Below are 17548 nucleotides of genomic sequence, written 5' to 3'. Positions count from 1 at the left end.
CGCTGTGGCGCCTGCATCCCACATGGGCGCTGGTTTGGGCCCTGGCTGCTCCATTTCCAGTCCAGCTCCCTGTTGATGCGCCTGGGAAAGCAGGGGAGGATGGCCTGAGCCCTTGGGCCCCTGCACCCAGTGGGGACCTGGAGGAAGCTCCTGGCTTCAGCAGCTCAGCTCTGGCCACTTGGGGAGTGAACCAGCAGGTGGAAGACCTCTCTCTCTCTCTCTCTCTCTCTCTCTCTCTCTCTTTGTAACTCTGTCTTTCAAATAAATAAAATAAATCTTAAAAAAAAAAGAGAGAGAGAGAGAAGGAAGGAAGGAAGGAAGGAAGAAAGAAAGGAAGGAAGAAAGGAAGGAAGAAAGAAAGAAAGAAAGAAAGAAAGAAAGAAAGAAAGGAAGGAAGAAAGGAAGAAAGAAAGAAAAAAACAAGGATTGCCCAGCTAGGCAAGGTGTGATCTGTGCGGCCCTGGGGCCAGGCACCCTAGCCTGTGGTCTCATTCCACCCTCACAACACCCCCCAGAGGTGTTTATGGCTAAAGGATCACTTTCCAAAGGTACACCCATAAACTAATACTTGGCAGTGGTTTAATTTAACTTGTCGATCAATGAGGAAACTAGTAAGATGTTACAGAATCGGGAACAGAAACAAACAAAAGTCGTCAGGAACGCAGAACTCAATTTGCTTACTAGCTGCCAAGCTCCACAGGGCAATAATCAATTGCGTCTCCAAAGGGAGACAATTTGTGTTTCTGTGCACAAAATCACACGCAGTTTCCTGCCATTCACAAAGCAACAAAGCAGCTCAAGAATAACAAAAGGTGGAGATAACCCAAAGGGACACTAGACAGGATACCCGATAAACACCTTTGATAGCAATGATCCTCGTTCCCTGACAAAGGAGGGGGACAGAGACTGACACAGGAAGAGGAAGGGGGGTGGGCGTCGCAGCAGGCGAAGCCACCCCTGAGATGCTGGCATCCCATTCAAGCACCGGTTCTAGTCCCAGCCGCTCCTCTTCTGACCCAGCTCCCTGCTGATGCACCTGGGAAAGCAGCAGAAGATGGCCCAAGAGCTGGGGCCCCTGCACCCGCGTGGGAGACCCAAATGGAGTTCCAGGCTCCTGGATTTGGCCAGGCCTAGCCCCGCTATTGCAGCCATCTGGGGAGTGAACCAGCAGATGAAAGACCTCTCTGTCTCTCCCTCTTTCCTCTGTAACTGTGCCTCTCAAATAAACAAATCTTTACTCTAAAAAAAAAAAAAAAAAAAAAAAAGTAGAAGCTGGACTGCTCTCCGGTGTAGCAGTTCCCGAGCGCCGGTCCCACCTGTGGCTGGGGACATCCACAAGGAGCCTGGGATGGAGTTGGAAAAACACTCACCAGGACGAAGTAAGTTATTCTGCAAAACTAAATGATTTCCTTCAAAGAACTGCCCTTTATGAGAGACGATATCCACCCCACACTTGTGGGAGTAAAACGCCCTTTCCTCTGTGAGAGGGTGACAGTCATGTGCGGTCATAACTGCCGTTGTTTCTAACAATGCAGTTTTGTGATGAAATACAGGCTGGTAGGCCGGCGCCGCGGCTCACTAGGCTAATCCTCCGCCTGCGGCGCCAGCATACCAGGTTCTAGTCCCGGTCGGGGCGCCGGATTCTGTCCCGGTTGCCCCTCTTCCAGGCCAGCTCTCTGCTGTGGCCAGGGAGTGCAGTGGAGGATGGCCCAGGTGCTTGGGCCCTGCACCCCATGGGAGACCAGGAGAAGCACCTGGCTCCTGCCATCAGATCAGCGCGGTGCACCGGCTGCGGCGGCCATTGGAGGGTGAACCAACAGCAAAGGAAGACCTTTCTCTCTGTCTCTCTCTCTCACTGTGCACTCTGCCTGTCAAAAAAAAAAAAAAAAAAAAAAAAAAAAGAAAGAAAGAAAAGAAAAGAAATAAAGGCAGGTAACCTATGTAACCCCCATTATATATACACATACATACATACATATATATATATAGTATATATGGTGGGCATTCAACCTAGCGATTCAGCTGCTGACGGGGATACCCACATCCCACAGCGGACTCACTCCTACCTCGGGCTCCCAAGTCCAGCCTGTTCCTGTGCTAAGTTCCTGGCCTCTGGCTTCGGCCCCCTGGCCACTGCAGGCGTTTAGGTGGTGAAATGGCAGAAGGCAGTGCTCTCTGTCTCCCCGCCTCTCAAATAAATAATTTAAAATTTTTAAAAATAAGAATACTTACACATGGTGGTTGCGTGTGTTTGGGATTCCCCTCGCTTGCGATAGCCAGGAGTCTGCACACGCTGGGATTCCGTTCACAGTTCTGAAGTGCTGTGTTACAGATAAACCGGCTGCAGGCTGCCCGCCGTAGAAAGTTCTCCCTGTCCGAGAGAAGGAAGGGAAGCTGGCTTGGCCAGGCCGGGCAGCCGGGCGCTGGGGCCGAAGGGAGGAGGGAGAAAAACTCCCCAGGCTGGGGGTGCTGGGAGGTGCTGGGGCCCGAAGGCAGGGTGCGCGTGAGTGGGCACGGGGTCCTTGTGCGGAGGTCGGCGGGAGCAGTGTGCCCTGGTTCCCAGGATGCACAGAGGACCACTGCCAGCAGCATCATCTTGACTTTCTTCCCCTCACCTGGGAGCCCCGAGTGCCTGGTGCTGAGAAGTCTCCGGGGCCGAGAGCCTGCTGGGTCACACAGCAGTGCCCACGGCCCTTCCCCGCGCAGCCCTCTCTGTCTGTAACACAAGGTCCTGGGCCTCAGCCGGCACGCGGGCCAGGAAAGCAAGCAAGGCGGGGAGCGGAGGTTTGCACGCATCAGCCGAGGCCGAGGCGTATCTGGAGGGCTGCGGCCTGGGTTTCACTTCCTTCACACCAGCCGCCTCCCTCACCCCAACGACCCTGCTCTTCAGGTCAGAAACCATCAAAGCGCCACTTTCTTTTTCTTCTTTCTAGATTCTTGTTTTCATTATATTTGAGAGAGAGAGAGAGAGAGAGAGAGAGAGAGAGAGAGAGAGAGCGAGAGAGAGAAAGAGATCTTCCATCTGCTAGTTCACTCCCCAAATGCCTACAACAGCCATGGCTGGGCCAGGCCGAAGCCAGGAGCCCAGAACTCCATCCAGGTCTCCCACGTGGGAGGCAGGAACCCGAGTCCTTGAGCCGTCACCTGCTGCCTCCCAGAATACACAGCGGCAGGAAGCTGAACCAGAAGCTGAAGAGCCAGGACTTGAACCAGTAACTCTGATGTGGGATGCACATGTCCAAAGCAATGACTTAACTAGTCTTAACTGCCCACTCCATAAATGTACTGCTTTTAAAGAACAGAACAGGGGCCAAAGGTTAAGCCACAGCCTGCAGCACCCGCATCCCATATGGGCACTGGTTCAAGTCCGGGCTGCTCCACTTCTGATCCAGCTCGCTGCTATGGCCTGGGAACGCAGCAGAAGATGGCCCAAGTCCTTGGGCCCCTGCACCCACGTGGGAGACCTGGAATAAGCTCCTGGCTCCTGGCTTCAGTCTGGCCTAGGCCTGGCTGTGGTGGCTGTTTGGGGAGTGAAACAGCGGATGGAAGATTCTCTCCCATTCTCTCTCTCTCTCTCTCTCTCTCTGCCTCTCCTTTCTGTTTCACTCTACCTTTCAAATAAATAAATAAATAAATACCCAAACACCCAGACTAGAGAGCTAGCAGCCCTGGCAGGTCTCTCTGGGGGGGACTGGGAGGGCGCACACACCGGAGTCCGAGGTTTTGGTGGAGACAAGCCAGGAGTCCCAGCCCAGCCCCAAAGAGGAGGCAGGTGAGTCCAGCAGAGCCAATGCCTGCCTTAGCAGGATGGAAAGCAGGCAGGGCTGGTGGGTTCTGGAGAAGAGCACACCGATAGGTAACCTCGGGCAGGGGGAGGGTCAGCTGAGGAGTTGGGCTGCTGCGCTCTGCGGCTCGGGTCAGGGACGCAGTGGCTGGGTGGGCGCCACAGCAGCCGGCTCGTGGGAACTGCTGGGTGGTGGATGTTCCAACCAAGGCAAGGCCTCTCCAGCCCTCCTCACCGCTTCCTCTGCCCCAGCGGAGTGACTGGCCAGAGCTCGGCAGGGACCGAGTGCCGGCACCACCGCCACGGCAGGGCTGTCCAGGCTTCGTGTTCTGGGCTCTGCCTTCAGATTCCAGGATCTCAGATCTGGAAGAGACGGGTGGTGGCACGGGCACCCCAGCTGCTGTAGCTCCATGGACATGCGGCCTACTGGCCTCTGCAGGGCCCTGTGCCCTGGTGGACACTCGGCACGGGCCTGTGCAGCCTGGAGCTGTGGACCGCTCCTCCCCGCTGGGTCCCACAGCCAGCACGGGAGCGCTCACCACAGCACCTCACATGGCAATGAATGGCCTCAGCCAATGGCCCACAAGTCACAGACGGCCCAAAGTCACCTTCAAGTGTATTTTCTCCTGGCCTGCCTGATGTGTGTGTGTGTGTTAAATTGTAAGCCAATATCTATAACAAACATTTCCTAGAAATATCTGGCCCTATAGATTTTCTTGGTCTGTTTGCAAGGCTGGCAACAGCGACCCCACCTTACCTCGACCCCTGGCTGCCGCTGGGCGGTGCAGTCCCTGAGGTGGCCGTGGCTCTCCGGCTCACCCCTATCCCAGAGCTGTCAACGCAGCTGTTTCCTTGTCTCTGAGCCCCAGCTGGTCCCTGTGGGTGGGAGTTTGTGAGGCCGGGCCTTGCCCATGCCCCCCTGTTTCCAGGACCCTCCTCAGCCCAGTGTTCACCCCCTCCCTTGGCAGTTAACCTCTTCCCTTCCAGAGCCACACTGGACTTCCTCCTCCTGTTCTGCTCCTGTCCCATCCTGTGACTGCCGTAAATATGACAACCACCAAGCCAGCAATGTCTTCACAACTCTCCTTGTGCCTACGCAGTTAAATCGGCGGCTCTTAGCCAAGGGCAGGTGTCGCTCCCCCTCTTCATGGAGGAACGACACAGGACCCTGCGCTGTTCTTTTGTCTGCTCGGCCCTCCCCGGGTTTGCTGCTGGTTCTTCCCGGGTTGACTACCGTCCCTTCCACCTCCGTGGAAGGGCGGTTCCCCCTGCCACTTTCCCCACTTCCGCGGGGGAGCGGCACACCGCCGGCCGGCTCTCTCGGGGGCTGCACAGGTGTTCCTTCAGATAGATGTTCCTGGTGCATGTTGTCTCTCTCCTCCTTTATAGTCCTCTTCCACCAATCCCAACTCTGCTACCCACACGCCGAGTACGCTGCTCTCCTCCAATCAGGAGCAGCTCCTGCAGCTTGTCAAGTTAGTGAGAGGCAGCTGTGTAGAAGCTGTTTTTACTCCTCTCCCAGCGCCATATTGTGGGAGAGCAGATGCATAGAATAAGTCTTAATTCCAGTAACAGTCTAGTCCAAGTTGCTCCCCACAATTCCCCCTTTCTTTTTATTTTTTGGCGTTGATACGCGCCTGTCTTTGGTGCCCCGCGGCACACACTCTGCTCTGCTTGCTAGAGTTGCCCACAGGTGCTTACAAGCCCTACCAATCAGGCAAACCGAATCCGGGTCCTCTCTTCGCCATGTTGTGAGGAGGTTTTTAGGCGCTGATGCGTGCCTGTGTTCGGTGCCCTGCAGCGCATGCTCTGCTAGAACTGCCTGCAGGTGCTTACAAGCCCTAGCAATCAGGCAAACCGAATCCGAGCCCTCTCATTGCCATCTTGTGGGGAGACTTATTGGTGTTGATAACGTGCCTGTCTTCGGTGACCTGCAGCCGCCCACAGGTGCTTATCGTCTTACTAATCAGGCAGACCGAATCCAAGCTCTCTCATTGCCGTGTTGTGAGGAGGCCTTATTTTTCTCTTTCTCTATCTCCGGGCATTCCTATCTCTCCTATTTTACTTCTATCTGCCAGCATTCCTATTTCTCTCATTTTACTTCTAAACTTCTGTTTCTCTTACCCCCGTGGCTTCCCGGCGCCCGCCCCGAGGCTGCTTCTCAGCGCCTCGCCCTGCAGCGGCTTCCCCGCTCTGAGCCGCTTCCTGGCTTCGCGCAGTCTCCGCGGTCTCCGCGCCCTTTGCGCCCGCACCACGGCCTTCGCACTAGCCCCGCGTTCCTATCTATTCGCGCCCCGTGCGCTCTCCCCACTTGTGCCCCGTGCGCTCTCTCTGCGCGCAGCGGCTGCCGCGAGTCACACAGCCTAGCTCACGTTTCCGCCACCGGTATTCAGTCTAAGTTCCCTGGGCTAACCTGGCGAATTCAACCTAGCTCACGCCTGCGCCTTTCGGTTTGGCTTCCCATCTTTTGCTCCCCGGGCTAATCTGACGGATTCCAACCTGGCCCACGTCTCCGCCTCTGGTTCCAGATTTTCGCCCCTTGTTCCCTGGGCTGATTCAACGAATCCCAAGCTAGCTTACGTCTCCGCCTCAGCCTGCCCCCGCGGCTTCATCCTCCCTAACATTTTTCTCTACCCGGTATGTTTCCTAACTTTTCTTCCAACAATATTCCTCCCTCATTTCTCCTGGCTTCTCCCCACAGTCCGTATCTGAGTCTAAGTTTCTTCTAGGTTTCACTTTCGCTTTCGACCTTAGAGATTTCTCCCAGCTTCCCCCCGTAGTCTGTATCCAAGTCTATGCCTAGGCTTTCGATAGCTTCTTCCAGCACCTTTTCTGTCCGGCTTTTCCCTAGGCTCTTTGCTAGTCTCTCTCTCCGGTATTTTCCCACTTCTTCCCGCTTCTTCCCTCCTAGGTTTCTTATCCGAGTCACGGCACCATTATGTCGCTCCCCCTCTTTGTGGAGGAACGACAGGCAGGCCCACCTCGACCCTCCCCACAGGGGCCCTGGGAAACTCTTGTCATCATGACAGGGACAGTTAATGCCTGGGACCCGGAGGTAGTGGGTGTAAGTACACTGCTACGCAAGGCATCGTCCCACAGGAAAGCAAGTGTGTCCCACTCAAGGTGCCAGCTACCCTCCTGCAGGAACACCTGGGACGCAATGCCGGCTAACTGTGTCCTGGATCACTCCCATAGCTTCTCCATGCCTGTGCAAGACGGGGACAGCATACTGCAGCCACGGAACGCCGCATCTCCTGCACGGCGCTGCTGTGAGGGGCATCCGAGAGGAAGCAGATACGCACACTCGGCTCACAGCAAGGGTTCCCAGTGGTGCTGACCCAGGAGACGGAGGGAAGACGGGCATCATTGTGCCCACCCATGGCCCTGCGCTCTGCCTCAGCCAGAAGGGCCAGTGTGCCCGGGTCACGGGTCCCTCCTCTCCCAGCCATGCGGGGCTGTGCTGTATCTCTGGGGTCTTGTCCATCTCCAGCACCCATGGTTCTGTGAATCTAGCAAGGTGCATGGCAAACACTTTTGATTTTCTTCCTGGCTTTGCTGGTCCGGCCGGCACTCCCAGGCACGATGCTGAAACCTGACCTGGGGCTGCACCTCCTCCCATCAGACTGAAGAACGTTCTGTACACGGGACAGACACACACTGGCACTGCTCTGGGATTCTTCTTTTAAAGATTTATTAATTTATTTGAAAGGCAGAGCAACAGAAAGAGATAAAGAGGGAGATCTGCCCTCCACTGATTCACTCCCAAATGGTCGCAAGGGCCAGGGCTAAGCCAGGAACCAAAACCACATCCGGGTCTCCCACATGGGTGTCAGGGACCCAAGTCCTTGACCGTCACCCGCTGCCTCCTGAGACACACCAGTGGGGAGTCGAACTGGAGGCAGAGCAGTCGGGACTGGAGCTGGCACTGCCATGGGGACGCTGGCACCACCGGTGGCAGCTTCCCCCACTGCACCATAGTGTCAGAGCCAAGGAGCCTGTGGTGTTGGAGGAAGGCTGTGACGGTGGCCTCGTCTCCTCCAGTCGCGGCCCTTCCTCAGAGCTCTTGAAAAAATAATTTACTTATTTTCATTTTTCATTTTATTTGAGAGAGAGAGAGAGAGAGAGAGAGAGAGAGAGAGATCTTCCATCCTCTGGTTTGCTTCTCAAATGCCTGTAACAGCCAGGGCTGGGTCAGGCCGAAGCCAGGAGCCCGTAACTCCATCCCAGTCTCCCATGTAGGTGTCAGGGACCAAATACTTAAGCCATCAACTGTGGTTTCCCAGGGTTCTCATTAGCAGGAAAATGGATCAGAAGTGGAAGCAGGGGATTGGAATTGTGGCGTAGTGGGTAAAGCCACTGCCTGTGACACTGGCATCCCATATGGGCACCAGTTCAAGTCCTGGCTGCTCCACTTCCGATCCAGCTCTCTGCTATGGCCTGGGAAAGCAGTGGAAGATGACCCAAGTCCTTGGGCCCCTGCACCCACGTGGGAGACCTGGAAGAAACTCCTGGCTCCTGGCTTCAGATCAGCCCAGCTCCAGCCATTTTAGCCATTTGGGAAGAAAACCAGTGGATGGAAGATCTCTCTCTCTCTCTCTCTCTCTCTGCCTCTGCCTCTCTGTAACTCTGCCTTTCAAGTAAATTAATTTAAAAAAGAAGAGGAGGAGGAGGAGCAGCAGGGATTTGAACTGGCGCCCACATGGAAGATCTGGAAGCAGCTTCTGGTTCTTGGCTTAGGCCTGGCCCCACCCAAGCTATGGTGGCCATTTGCAGAGTGAATGAGCAGATGGAAGACCTTTCTTTCTGTCTCTCTCTTTCGAATAACTAAAAAATAAATCTTAAAAAAAAAAAAAAAAAAAAAAAACGCAGAGGCAGGATTGAAACCCAGGCACTCTGACTCGGGATGAGGGCGTCAAGTGCACCTCAACCCCTATGCCGAACGCACCCCCCACCCTGCCCTGAGTTTTTCCCTCCTGTGCCAGGTGCCTGCTGATACCTGAGCCCCCCAGGAAGGGGCTCAGCACCAGATGCCGCCCCACTGCCTGCTGGACCAGGGAAGGGGGCACACGAGGGGGAAGTCAGCAGCTCAGATCGTCTGAGCAAGTCAGGAAGAAAGGAGCCACACTCCATTACTACGGAGACGATGATTTGTAGCCAGGCTTGAGGGGGTGGAGACGAGATTGGGGAATGAACAAAATACAAAAGGGAAACGTAACTGTCTTTGTGGCCAGTGTGGAGTCAGAGTACAGCCTTTCCTCCTGCAGTTTAGAGGAAGCTCACTAACGATTCCACGTTAAGGATCAAAAACTGGGGGCCAGCACTGTGGTGTAGTGGGTAAGGATGCCGCCTGCAGTGCCAGCATCCCATATGGGCACCAGTTCGAGTCCCAGCTGCTCCACTTCCGATCTAGCTCTCTGCTGTGGCCTGGGAAGGTGGCCCAAGTCCTTGGGCCCTGCACCTGCATGGGAGACCCAGAAGAAACTCCTGGCTCCTGGCTTTGGATCAGTGCAGCTGCGACCATGGCAGCCAATTGGGGAGTGAACCAGCAGATGGAAGACCTCTCTCTCTCTCTCTCTCTCTCTTTCTCTTTCCCTCTCTCTCTGTGTAACTCTGACTTTCAAATAAATAAATAAATTTTTTAAAAAAAGAGGAATCAAAATTGGCCATCCTCACCACTATGTGGTTTTAAGGGCAGAGAGCTTGCCCTTAGATTCCATAGGTTACTGGTGCCCTCTGGTGGAGAGCAAAAGTTGCAGCAGCTGGTTCCAGCCAGAGATTTGATCGACATACCAGAGGAGGAAACACCAGCGCTAGACCCTTCCCAGGCACTGCCCCACCCATAGCGCCTGTTCCACAGATCAGGAAGTTGAGTCTTAGGGACACCAAGAAAACTGCCCAAGGTCACTCAGCAAGCAATCCTAATTCAGGGCCAAGGGTTCCAGGAATACTGAGCTACTGAGTTTCACACACACACCTCACAGGAGAAAGCAGGTGTAATGGTTTCCAAAATGTGTCAGCAGCCTGCCTGGCAACTTGATAGGAAGTACACCTACTTTTCGACTGGACCCCGTGGGTGGGGCCCAGCAGGCAGATTCCAGCGTCTGCTCAAACTGCAGCTGCCGCTGGAGGACAGGCCCCTAACCTGGAGCTGGGTTTCAGGGGCCCAAAGGGCTCCCAGGTCAGCACACACAATTTGTCACAGCACACAACAGCATTCAGAGCAGTCACCCTTTACCTGGAACAAGTTGTGAACCGCCCCTTCCTGTCCAAGTCCTCGCACTGGCTTTTCCCCCAAGCACTTTGAGAGTTCATTTTCCCACACCTCGGTATCTGCAGCACAAGATCCGGGGCCTCCCCAGTAGTGGACCCCGGCCACCGCCCTCCCACACCCACAAGTCTTCCTTTCATTTGCTGCTGCCATTGGCCAACCTTCCCTCGTTCACCACAGACTGGGTCCCTGTGTCCTCCTGCCTCCCCCTCGATGATGTCGCTGCACAACACAGATGTTGCTAGGCCTACAACGGGTTACATCCTGATAAACACCAGTTGGGAAAATTTGGTAGATGGGGGGAGGGGGAGGCGTTGTGGCACAGCGGGTTAAGCCACCACTCATCATACCCACATCCATTGGAGTGACAGTTCAAGTCCTGGCTACTCTGCTTCTGATCCAGCTTCCTGCCAACCCCTCCTGGGAGGCAGTGGGTGATGGCCCAGGTACTTCACTCCCTGCTACCTATGTGGGAGACCCAGAAGGGGTTCCAGGCTGGCTGGGACCAACAGCCCTGGCTGTTGCAGGAATCTGGGGAGTGAATGAGCAGATGTAAGATCTGTCATTCTGCCTTTCAAATAAACAACAAAAATTAACATTTTTTAAAAAAGAAAATGTAGTTGGCCGGTGCCGCGGTTCACTAGGTTAATCCTCAGCCTGCGGTGCTGGCACCCCGGGTTCTAGTCCCAGTTGGGGCACCGGATTCTGTCCTGGTTGCTCCTCTTCCGTCTAGCTCTCTGGTGTGGCCGGGAAGGCAGTGGAGGATGGCCCAAGTGCTTGGGTCCTGCACCTGCATGGGAGCCCAGGAGGAAGCACCTGGCTCCTGGCTTTGATTGGTGCAGCGCACCAGCCGTAGCAGCCATTTGAGGGATTAACCAATGGAAGGACGACCTTTCTCTAACTCCATCAAAAAAAATTTTTTTAAAGAAAATGTAGTAAGTGAAAAATGCGTTTAATACACTTAGCCCATCTGACACCATAGCTTAGCCCAGACTACCTTAATAAATGCTCAGAATTTGTCACATTTGCTTACTGTTGGACAGAATCACCTAACACAACACCTATTTTATAATAAAGTGTTGAAGATCTCATGTAACTTACTGAATGCTGTACTAAAAGTGACAAGCAGAACGGGTCTGCTTTTGCACCACTGTCTATCTGGGACCACAGTAGAGATGATGGTACAGAACCTCCGGCCGACGCTCAGCAGGTGCCAGCTTGACAAGCATCACTGCAGGAGTTGCTGGGGGCTCGGGGTAGGGACCTGTTCTGTCTTCTTCAATGCCCACTAGGTGAGAAGCAGCACCTCGTCCACCAGGGAAACAGAACGAGGTAGCATCAGGACAGCCCTGGGCCATGAATGTGAAGTGATACCAACCTCCAAGTCAAGGGATTTTCTCCAGGCATACTCAGCCAGGGACGATTCTCTGAATGACATCTGCCAACATCTGGGGACATTTCTGATAGAGTGCCACTGGCATCTCAGAAGAGGCTAGGAATGCTGCTCAACATCCTACAATCTCTAGTAAAAATAATAGATAGAATTAAAAAGGAGTGAGTGCTCCAATATGGGAAGCAGTCCACACAGCAGACTCATAGAATGACAATCGCTTTAAGCAGCACTCTGACCTCAGAATCAGCCCTTAAGGCATCCTGGTCTGGCTGAGAAGCCCATGAGAGCATTTCAGGCATGGAAAGTCAAGACACTGTAGCAAAAAAATGTCCTACATGAAGGACCTCTGTGAGGGAGACTCCAGCGGAAAGTGGCCATCAAAGAAGGATCTACTTTTCTCTGAAGGGAGGAGAGAACTTCCACTTTGCTTATGGCCTTGTCTAAATACAGAAACTGTGGATTTAAAAGGCTTCCCTAGCCTAGGCAGCTCATGTCAAGAGCCTCGGGTGATCACTGACATCATACATAGAAGGCTAATTGTTAAATTAACAGGAGTCACTGTGCACTTACTTCCCATGCAGACCTCTGTCCTCAATGAGCTGTATTATGAAGGTTAACAGTAAAACCTGTTCTTAAAGACTTATTTTTAGTGTATTAAGTGGAAGTTATACTTTTGTTCCATAAGTTATAGTTATGCCTAAGTGTCCAATTCCATTGCTTGTTTTCTTAGGTGCTTCCTTAATTAATGATAAAACTTATTCTCAAGGACTTATTTTCTTTTGTTTTCTAATGTATTAAATGGAGGTTTTTGTTTTTTGTTTTTTGTTTTCTGACAGGCAGAGTTAGTGAGAGAGAGAGAGAGACAGAGAGAAAGGTCTTTCTTTTTCCGTTGGTTCACCCCCCAAGTGGCCACTACAGCTGGCGCGTTGCGCTGATCCGAAGCCAGGAGCCAGGTGCTTCCTCCTGGTCTCCCATGTGGGTGCAGGGCCCAAGGACCTGGGCCATCCTCCACTGCCTTCCCGGGCCACAGTGGAGAGCTAGACTGGAAAAGGAGCAACTGGGACAGAATCCGGTGCCCCAACTGGGACTAGAATCCCGGGGTGCCGGTGCTGCAGGCGGAGGATTAGCCTAGTGAGCCACAGTGCCGGCCAAATGGAGGTCTTATGTCTCATTAAAAAAAAAAAAAAAAAAATCCTACAACCCTGCAATGCAGGGCCTTACCTAAGCCTCCTTCCCCTCTGTGTCTTTGTCTTTTCTTAAGATTCACTTTATCTGAAAGGCAAAATGACATAGAGAGAGGGAGAGGCAGAGATCTCCCATCCACTGGTCCACTCTCCAAATTGTGGGGCTGGGGCTGGGCTGGACCAAAGCCAGGAGCCAAAGACCCCAAGTACTTGGGCCATCACCCACTGTCCTCCCAGGAGCATTAGCAGGAAGCTGGACTGGAAGCAGAGCAGCTGGATCTCGGACCAGTATTCTGACAGGGGATGCTGATGTCACAAGTACTAGCTTAACTGCTGTATCACAATGCTGGCCCCCTCCTCTAAGAGTAGTATGTCATCTCCCAATACAAGAGACCCTCAGGAACTTCACAGAAAAGGCAATTATGAAAAGACTGCATGAATCTCAAAAACCGTTAGCATCAAAATAAGCTTACTGTTGATTTCTATTTTCCATGAATTTTTTGAAGTACCTGTGTATAAGTAACAATCATTCTAATACCATGTATGTAACTCGTTAGTGTCCCTAAACCATGAAAGCAGGGGCCATGCTCATCATCTTCCCCAGGGCACCCCCAGGACATGAGAGGTGCTTCGGTCACAGCCCACGTCTCTCCTGAGCTCCACTGTCATCTGGATGTGCTCGGATGCAGCCAACACTAGCCAATGTATCACTGTGTGCTCACCATCACCACCAAATGCCTACTCTTGCACCTTTTTTTTTTTTTTTTTTTTTTGGACAGGCAGAGTGGACAGTGAGAGAGAGAGAGAGACGGAGAGAAAGGTCTTCCTTTGCCATTGGTTCACCCTCCAATGGCCGCCGCGGCCAGCATGCTGCGGCCAACGCACCGCGCTGACCTGATGGCAGGAGCCAGGTGCTTCTCCTGGTCTCCCATGGGGTGCAGGGCCCAAGCACCTGGGCCATCCTCCACTGCACTCCCTGGCCACAGCAGAGAGCTGGCCTGGAAGAGGGGCAACCGGGACAGAATCTGGTGCCCTGACCGGGACTAGAACCCGGTGTGCCAGCGCCGCAAGGTGGAGGATTAGCCTAGTGAGCCGCACTCATGTTCTTTAGCTCAACAAATGGCACCCACCCTCCCTCCCCCTTCACCCCACATTCATCCACTCACGAAGTCTATTGCTCCTTATATCTTCACTTCTCACACCACTTTCTGTTTTTAGGTTTTTGTCTCACACGTAGTTGGTTTAAGCACTCAGATGGTCAATGATAGACTGCAATTCTAGGTTACCTTATACAAGTTGTTTAACCTCCCTCAGCCTTTAATAGGAGTAGCTTCATTTCCAGCCCAGGTTGCTGCCACAGCTGTTATTCTGCTTCTGGTCTACCAGCAATCCAGTGGCCTCAACAAGGCAACCCAAATGACTGTGCATAAGTGCAAGTGAGATACCACTCTCCTTCTAACCCTTTCATGGCTCTCCACTGAGTTGACACGCTCAGCTGCAGCATTGTGGTACAGCAGGTTAAGCCACTGCCTGTGATGTTGTTACCCTGTATGAGCACTGGTTGAAGTCCAGGCTGCACTATCATAGGACCCAGCCATCACACTCCTTGGAATTTACCCAAATGGAATTAAAGGGGAGAAAAAAAGAGCCATTTGCACCTCAATATTTGTTGCAGCTCAATTCACAAAAGACATGGAATCAACCTAAATGTCCATCAATGATGACTGGATAAAGAAATTATGGGATACGTACTCTATGGAACACTATACAGCAGTAAAAAAACAATGAAATCCGGGCATTTACAACAAAATGGAGGAATCTGGAAAATATCATGCTGAGTGAAATAAGGCAGCCCAAAAGGGACAAATATCATACGTTCTCCCTGATCAATGGCAACTAAACGAGCATCTAAAATTATACCCATTGAAGTGAAATGGACACTATGAGAGACAATGACATGATCAGCCCTTGTCTAGACTGTTGAGGAACAAATTACTATTTTATTCCTTTAGTATTTTGTTGTTGTTGTTGTTGTTGCTCTGTTTGTTCTACTTAATACCACTGGTTGAACTCTGTAATCAATACACAATCATTCTTAGGCGTTTAAAAATAAAATTAAATTAAAAAAAGAAAGTCCAGGCTGCTCTCCAACCCAGCTCTCTGTTGCTGTGTCTGGGAAGCAGTGGAAGATGGCCCAAATACTTGGGACCCTGCATCCACGTGGAAAATCCACAGGAAACCCCTAGCTTCAGCCTGGCCCAACCTCTGCATTGCGGCCATTTAGGGAGTAAACCAGCGGATGGAAGCTCTCTGTCTCTCTCTGAAACTCTTTCAAATAATACATCTTTGTAAAATAATTTTTTTTTCAGTGTTCAACTGGCATTTATTGAGCTCCTTCTACTTAGCTATACATCACTTTCTTTTAATAATCTTTAAAAACAAAACAAAACCACGGTCAACATGCTACCTGTGGCCACTCCAGCCCATCTCTCATCACTTCTCCAAGTCACGTGGAACAATTTAGTTTCCTAAATAAGCCATTCCCTCACCTCCAGTACTCATTTGCTGCTTCCCTGGCCTACATGGAAGCTGCATGGGTAGACAATTTGAGGACCAACTACTTGTTCATTGTTGTAGTCCCAGTACAAAGCAATCTCTGGCTCATAGTAATGCTTACTATCTATGAATGAATTCCATTCCCCTCCTTTATTTTGAATGGGCTAAATCAGCTGAGTTCAGGGGGGTTGGAGTTGGGTTGGGGGCGTACACAGCAACATTATCCCCATATTTCCCTAAACCTGTAAAACGTGAGTTTTTCCTAATAATTTTTTTTTAAACCTCTGCAGATGAGATCTGTGCAATTCTGAGCTGGGGGCGGGGCACTGATTTGGAATTAATCTACCAATGACAGCTTGTAAGCTTCGTTACTAGTCCCAGGTTGCCCTGCCCACCTCTAGCCTCAAGACTTTAAAAAAAAAAAAAAAAAATTTATGGGGCCAGTGCTGTGGTACAGGTTAATCCTCTGCCGCGGTGCCAGCATCCCATATGTGCCCCAGTTTGAGTCCCAGCTGCTCATCTTCCAATCCAGCTCTCTGCTATAGCATGGGAAGGCAGCAGAAGATGGTCCAAGTCCTTGGGCCCCTGCACCTGCATGGGAGACCTGAAAGAAGCTCCTAGCTCCTGGCTTCGGATCTGCAAAGCTCCAGCCATTGCAGCCATTTGGGGAGTGAACTGCCGAATGGAAGACCTTTCTGTCTCTCCTTCTCTTTGTAACTCTACTTCTTAAATAAATAAAAAAATTTTTAAATTATTTGAAAGAGTTACAGAGACAGAGAAAGATCTTCCATCCACTGGTTCACTCCCTGCTGCTCCTCCGCACGCGGAGGAGCCGCACGGGACCGGGCGCTTGTTGTTCCCCTTTTTTTACAAGTCCTTTCTATAGTAAAGTAAGAATAAGTAAACAGCAAACTCCCAAAGCAAGAATGAGTAGAGAGAAATGAGAAAGAACGAAGTAACGAACTTCCCCGCGAACTCTCCAACGCACTCTCCAACCAACCCACACCACTATGCCGTCTCTCTCCTCCTATATAGTCCTCCTCCGCCAATCCCAACTCGGCTGCCCACACGCCGAGCACGCCGCTCTCCTCCAATCAGGAGCAGCTCCTGCAGCTTCTCAAGTTGGTGAGAGGCAGCTGGGTAGAAGCTGTTTACTCCTCTCCCAGCGCCATATTGTGGGAGAGCAGATGCATAGAATAAGTCTTAATTCCAGTAACAGTCTAGTCCGAGTTGCTCCCCACAACTCCCCTAGTGGCCAGAGCAGCCAGGGCTAAGCCAGGAGCCTGAAGCTTCATCTAGGTGTCCCACGTAGGTACGCAGAGACCTAAGTACTTGGGCCATCTTCTGCCGCTTTCCCCAGACCACTAGCAGGGAGGGGGATTGGAATTGGAACAAATAGGACTCGCTGGAACAGTACCCATATGAGATGCTGGCATCTCAGCTGATGGCCGTACCCACTACACCATTGTTGGTCCTTCAAGACTATTTTCAACGCAGATGGTAAATCTGTGCACCAAGAACTCAAGGTGAGCAGGAGGCAAAAACATGGGACACAAAATATACTATGCAGTTAAAGCCACCTGAAAAGGTACCTCAAGGTAACAAACATGGAAGGGGTTGCAGAGCAGAAAGTTGTCTCATCCCGGCCTCCAGTGTTTCTCCTGCTCCACTTTATTTGTAAAATGCTGAGCCCGGTATTTCCAGCACCAGTCTGCCCCACCCCAGGGCCTCCTCACACAAGCGCACCCTGCCTAGCTCTACGGCTATCGCCAACATGCTGGCCTGTAAACGGTGCCCCAGAGAGGTACGCGTGCACACCATCTGCACTGACTGTATGCCCCCCTCCCCAGAATTCACTCCCGTTTCACATACCATAATGGCTTTGGCTACAAGGGAACGCTTTTTAAAAGATTTGCTTATTTAAAAGGCAGAGTTAGAGATCTTCCATCCACTGGCTAACTACCCAAATGGCCACAACAGCTGGGGCTGTCCAAGCTCCAGCCCAGAGACAGGAGCTTTTTCCAGGTCTCTCACATGGGTGGCAGGGGCCCAAGCACTTGGGCCAGCTTCCGCTGCTCTCCCAGGTACATTAGCAGGGAGCTGGATCGGAAGTGAAACAGGCAGGACATGAAATGATGCCTATGTGGGATGTCGGCACTGCAGGTGGTGGCTTCACCCACTAAGCCACAGTGACAGCCCCAAGGGGATGATCTTGAACTGTATATGCTACGGCGCTGTGGGCTGTTCACTCTGCTTCGATATCCCTGCAACAGAGCCTCAGTGGCTTCAATGAAGCCCCTGATTTTGAACTTAAAACACTGTGCCATTCAGAGGAAGAGGTTTTACAAATTCCATTAGCTTTG

The sequence above is a fragment of the Oryctolagus cuniculus genome, chromosome 13 (genome assembly GCF_051225735.1).
Source record: "Oryctolagus cuniculus isolate XC-2025 breed Fujian yellow rabbit chromosome 13, ASM5122573v1, whole genome shotgun sequence".
NCBI lineage: Eukaryota > Metazoa > Chordata > Mammalia > Lagomorpha > Leporidae > Oryctolagus > Oryctolagus cuniculus.
Note: the sequence above shows the minus strand (reverse complement) of the source record.